This window comes from Lontra canadensis, unplaced genomic scaffold (assembly GCF_010015895.1).
Source record: "Lontra canadensis isolate GAN:19392208 unplaced genomic scaffold, GSC_riverotter_1.0 scaffold133, whole genome shotgun sequence".
Taxonomy (NCBI): Eukaryota; Metazoa; Chordata; class Mammalia; order Carnivora; family Mustelidae; genus Lontra; species Lontra canadensis.
In genome coordinates this window covers 1,095,487-1,101,411 of record NW_022631127.1, presented here as the reverse complement: position 1 = coordinate 1,101,411, position 5,925 = coordinate 1,095,487, and the positions used below count along the sequence as shown (strand labels likewise).

Genomic DNA, 5,925 nt, shown 5'->3' with positions numbered 1-5,925 from the left:
CGCGCCGAGCGCCGCCGCCGCCCCGCCTCCGGCCACTGTGCAGCAGCTCATTGGGCCCGGGCTGGCGCCACAAGATGGCGGCGCCCACAGAGGAAGGACCCCATCTCCAGGGCAACGGGCTGCCCGCGGGGCGCCGGACTACACGCTCCTTTACCCTTGCCAATCGGCCCACCTGCGGGTAACAATGGCTTTCTATTGCTTGAGACAGTAAAATATACTTCAAACGGAGAAAATAAAAGGCTAGGCAAACGTTTAAGCAAAAAAAGCCTATGTGCACAGTCTCAAAGTATCTCCCCTAAAATATTTAGTAATTAGAAAAAAGAAATAAGTTTACCATGGAGAATCCTAGCAACCACTACCTTAACCAAACGATTAAGTTTAAGTTCACCAATTATAAGATATAACGACATCATGTACCCACTGATCTGATACACCCAGAGGCCACCTCACTTCTGTGGTATTGTCACAAAATTGCTAAAAATGCACAGTATAACGTCAACGCAACCACAAGAAACATCAGACAAACCAGAGGCACCTTGACTTCACCGTGAGAACCGTTTCAGACTTTGTCCTCCAGAACTGTAGAGATAATAAATTTGTATCGTTTTAAGCCACTAAGTTTGTGGTAAATTGTTACAGCAGCAATAAGAAACTATTACAGGGCGCCTGGGTGGCTCACTGGGTTAAGCCTCTGCCTACAGCTCAGGTCATGATCTCAGGGTGCTGGGATGGAGGCCCACATGGCGCTCTCTGCTCAGCAGGGGGCGTGCTCCCCCCCCCCCCCGCCTGCCTCTCTGCCTACTTGTGATCTCCCTCTGTCAAATAAATAAATAAAACTTTAAAAAAAAAAAGAAACTATTACAGAAGGTAATCTCTCTGAGGTCAGGAAGTTGGTTGTTCATCCCAGAATCCCAAGGTATCAACTAACATTGATTGAATGAATATATGGGCCTTTCATTATAAATATTATTATACCTGTTTTATAGATGATTAAACTCAAATAGCAAATCCAGTAAATATCAGGTTGTTTAGAAACCTGGACGGACTCTGAGTTGGAGCTCTTTCTACTACCCCCACACCCTTGAATAAATTCCCAGATTCATATAGACATTAGAGAACAATCTAAACCTTCAGAGACATGATATACAGGTCCAGAGAGGGTATCTTATCCAAAGTCACACCTATCAAAGAGCAGATCTCAAATTAGGAAGCTGATCTTGTTACACCCCATCAAAAATGGCATAATGGATAGTGTTAAACATTTTAACACAGTCATTATTAAAATACGATCTAGGGAAGTTGCTTTGGCAGCTGTCTGTCGCAAATCTAGGGGGACCCACGAGGTTCCAAATGATGAACCAATTTGATTGTTTTCCACCAAGTGACAATTAGAGCACCGATACCCCTGGATCATCCTGGAATTTCAGAACTCCCATTTTCCCTGGGTAAGTTCTGCCTTGGTCACAGTTTCTTTTTCTCTCCCTCTCTCTCATTCCTCTTGCCAAAAACCACTTAGTGAACTTAGAGCAGATCCTCTAGCCACAGTCAAGACTTCAGGGACCGAAAAGCCCAGCTGACAGCTCACTCAAGTGGCCACTAGCAGGAGGTGTTGGGAAGAGACAGCAACCAAGACAGAAGCCAGAGGGTCTTCTGCAATTGTGTTGATGCACAATGAGCAAACCTTTTAGAATTTTTAAAAGTAAGAGAGCTTTATTCAAGCCCAAGTTAGGACAGCTGCCCAGGAAACATGCTCTTCACAGAAAGAAAATGTTCCGGAGAATGAATTGTTTTCATAGGGTTATATACTTTTTTGATCTTGTAAAAGATCAAGAGATTATAGATTAGCATAGAGGCAAGAATCACAAGTTTTAACATCAAGGAATGCAGGTAGTAGAAGCACTGGTCCATATATTAAGGACCAGATGGTTTTCCTTTAGGCTACTCAGGTACACAATGTACACTTGGTGGGACATAAAAAGGCCTTTGGTTTAAACGAAATTTATATAGTCATGCTGACTTAGAAAGAAATCTAAGATGGCTTCCCTTATATATCAGGCCTTTAGAGAGTTTTTTTCTCTCATCAGATGAAATCTCAGAAATGACATAGCATCATTTCTGCCATATTCTGTTGGTGGCAGTCCAACCCCAGGACAATGTTGAGTACCAGGAGGCAGAGATACTTGGGGGCCATTTTGGAGGTGGACGACCGCAAAGAGTATACAGTGGAGGGGCACCTGGGTGGCTCAGTGGGTTAAGCCTCTGCCTTAGGCTCAGGTCATGATCACAGGGTCCTGGAATCGAGTCCCGCATCAGGCTCTCTGTTCAGCGGGGAGCCTGCTTCCCCTCTCTCTCTCTGCCTGCCTCTCTACTTGTGATCTCTCTCTTTGTCAAATAAATAAATAAAATCTTTAAAAAAAAAAGAGAGTATACAGTGGCAAGTCAGTCTTCATCTACTGTTCTCTAAAAACCTAGTCACACTCCCAGGAGGCAACTACTCCTCCCATTTCTTTGGTCTCCTTGCAAAGACAGTCACAAAAGGGGGGTATGAAGTGCATCTGTCCCCTAACAATGTCAATACTGAGTGAACAGTATTTTTTTTAATTTTAGGAAATACTGCCCCCAAATTAAGGAGTTGATCCCACTTACAATAGCACCCAAAACCATAGATAACCTAGGAATAAACCTAACCAAAGAGGCAAAGAATCTGTACTCAGAAAACTACAAAGAACTCATGAAATTGAGTAAGAAATTAAGGAAGACACAAAGATAGGGAAAAATGTTCTATGCTCACGGATTGGAAGAACAAATATTGTGAAAATGTCTATGCTACATAAAGCAATCTACACATTTAATGCAATCCCTATCAAAATACCATCAATTTTTTTCAAAGAAATGGAACAAATAATCCTAAATTTTACATGGAACCAGAAAAGACCCCGAATAGTCAAAGGAATGTTGAAAAAGAAAAAGAAAGTTGGCAGCATCACAACTGCAGACTTCAAGCTCTATTACAAAGCTGTAATCATCAAGACAGTATGGTACTGGCACAAAAACAGACACATAGATCAATGGAACAGAATAGAGAGCCCAGAAATGGACCTTCAACTCTATGGTCAACTAATCTTTGACAAAGCAGGAAAGAATATCCAGTGGAAAAAAGACAGTCTCTTCAATAAACGGTGCTGGGAAAATTGGACAGCCACATGCAGAAGAATGAAACTGGACCATTTCCTTATACCACACGCAAAAATAGACTCCAAATGGATGAAAAACCTCGATGTGAGACAGGAATCCATCAAAATCCTAGAGGAGAACACAGGCAACAACCCCTTTGACCTCAGCTGCAGCAACTTCTTCCTAGAAATATCACCAAAAGCAAGGGAAGCAAGAGCAAAAATGAACTATTGGGACTTCATCAAGATCAAAAGCTTTTGCACAGCAAAGGAAATAGTCAACAAAACCAAAAGACAACTGACAGAATGGGAGAAGATATTTGCAAATGACATATCAGATAAAGGGCTAGTATCCAAAATCAATAAAGAACTTATCAAACTCAACACCCAAGGAACAAATAATACAATGAAGAAATGGGCAGAAGACATGAACAGACATTTCTGCAAAGAAGACATCCGAATGCACAATAGACACATGAAAAAGTGTTCAACATCACTTGGAATCATGGAAATACAAATCAAAACCACAGTGAAATACCACCCCACACCAGTCAGAATGGCTAAAATTAATGAGTCAGGAAATGACAGACGCTGGCAAGGATGCAGAAAAAGGGGAACCCTCCTACACTGTTGGTGGGAATGTAAGCTGGTGCAGCCATTCTGGAAAAACAGTATGGAGGTTCCTCAAAAAGTTGAAAATAGAGCTACCCTACGACCCAGCAATCACATTATTTACCCTAAAGATACAAATGTAGTTATCCGAAGAGGCACGTGCACCCGAATGTTTATAGCAGCAATGTCCACAATAACCAAACTATGGAAAGAGCCTAGATGTTCATCAACAGATGAATGGATAAAGATGTGGTATATATATACAATGGAATACTATGCAGCCATCAAAAAACCCTGAAATCTTGCCATTTGCAATGACATGGATGGAACTAGAGGGTATTATGCTAAGCGAAATAAGTCAATCAGAGAAAGACAATTATCATATGATCTCTCTGATATGAAGATTTTGAGAGGCAGGACGGAGGGTTTGGGGGGTAGGGAAGGGAAAAACTGAAACAAGATGTGATCGGGAGGGAGACAAACCATCAGAGACTGTTAATCTCACGAAACAAACTGAAGATATCTGGGGGGTGGGGGGTAGGGTTATGGTGGCTGGGTTATGGACATTGGGTATGTGCTACGGCAAATGCTGTGAAATGTGTAAGCCTGATGATTCACAGGCCTGTACCCCTGGAGTAAATAATACATTATATATTAATAAAAAAAAAAGAGGGGTGCCTGGGTGGCTCAGTGGGTTAAGCATCTACCTTCGGCTCAGGTCATGATCTCAGGGTCCCAGGATCGAGCCCTGTATGGGGCTCTCTGCTCAGCAAGGAACCTGCTTCTTCCCCCACTCCTCTGCCTACTTGTGATCTCTGTCAAATAAATAAATATAATCTTTAAAAAAAAATGTTTAAAAAGGAAAGAAAGAAAATACTGCCCCCAAAATGCTCTATAAACATTGAGGCCACTGACATTCTCTTCACTCATTCATTCATTCATTCACTCCCTCAAGAAGCATTTGTTGAGCTTTGGGTTCCATTGCCACCCAACCCATCTGAACGTAGCAGAGAACAGTGTTTCTTAGGAAGAATAAGGGATGTTGGTAGATAATGAGCAGTCTGTGCCACATAACTCCGCAATTCTTTTTTTTTTTTTAAGATTTTATTTATTTATTTGAGAGAGAATGAGTGAGAGAGAGCATGAGAGAGGAGAAGGTCAGAGCGAGAAGCAGACTCCCCAAGGAGCTGGGAGCCCGATGCGGGACTTGATCCTGGAACTCCGCGATCATGACCTGAGCCAAAGGCAGTCGCTCAACCAACCGAGCCACCCAGGCGCCCTCCGCAATTCTTTTAAGGAATTTTCTTTAGTTCCAGTTGGGGAAATAGTCAAAGTGCACCAAACACCACTGGTGTCAGAGAGGGAACAAGACCCAGTGTTAGACCAGGCTCTCTCTACCAAAAACTTGAATCTTTAATGCAGCAACTACACCTGATACCTGCTGAAATAATTCATCTCCACTGGCCATCCTGAAGAGTTGGCCTCAATCTTTCTCTAGTCCCAAACTTCTCAATGTTGGCTGCTTCTGCTCCTCCATTAACTTTTTATCATCCAGAGGAGAAGGGAGCTGGAAATAGAAATAAAGATGTGAGGGGCACCTAGGTGGCTCAGTGGGTTAAAGCCTCTGCCTTTGGCTCAGGTCATGATGCTAGAGTCCTGGGATGGAGCCCCGCATCGGGCTCTCAGCTCAGCAGGGAGCCTGCTTCCCCTTCTCTCTCTACCTGCCTCTCTGCCTATTTGTGATCTCTGACAAATAAATAAATAAAATCTTTAAAAAGAGAGAGAGAGAGAGAGAAAGAAAGAAAGATGTGATATACAAATAAATATATTTATATAACTTGCATACTTGTGTTTGTGGCCTGTACATCGAAATTTTGATGGCTTTACCCATACTATTCCTTCTAACTAAAAACCCCAAACTCTTTCACTGTTCCCTTTGTTTACTTCTGGAAGTAGATTTCAAATCATCTGAGAGGGGCACCTCAGTGGGTCATTTGGTAAAGCATTTGCCTTTGCCTAAGGTCACAATCTCAGAACCCTGAGATGGGCCCCACATGGGGCTCCTCGCTCACTGGGGAATCTGCTTATCTCTGTGCCCCTTCCCTCTGCTAGTGCACTCTCTCTTTCTCTTTATCTCTCG

At 42.7% G+C, this 5,925-nt stretch overlaps 1 pseudogene; it reads left to right on the top strand.

The window, feature by feature from the left end:
• The first annotated feature begins 74 nt into the window (after positions 1-74).
• The window catches only part of LOC116858201, a 55,419-nt pseudogene continuing 49,568 nt past the window's right edge, over positions 75-5,925 (top strand).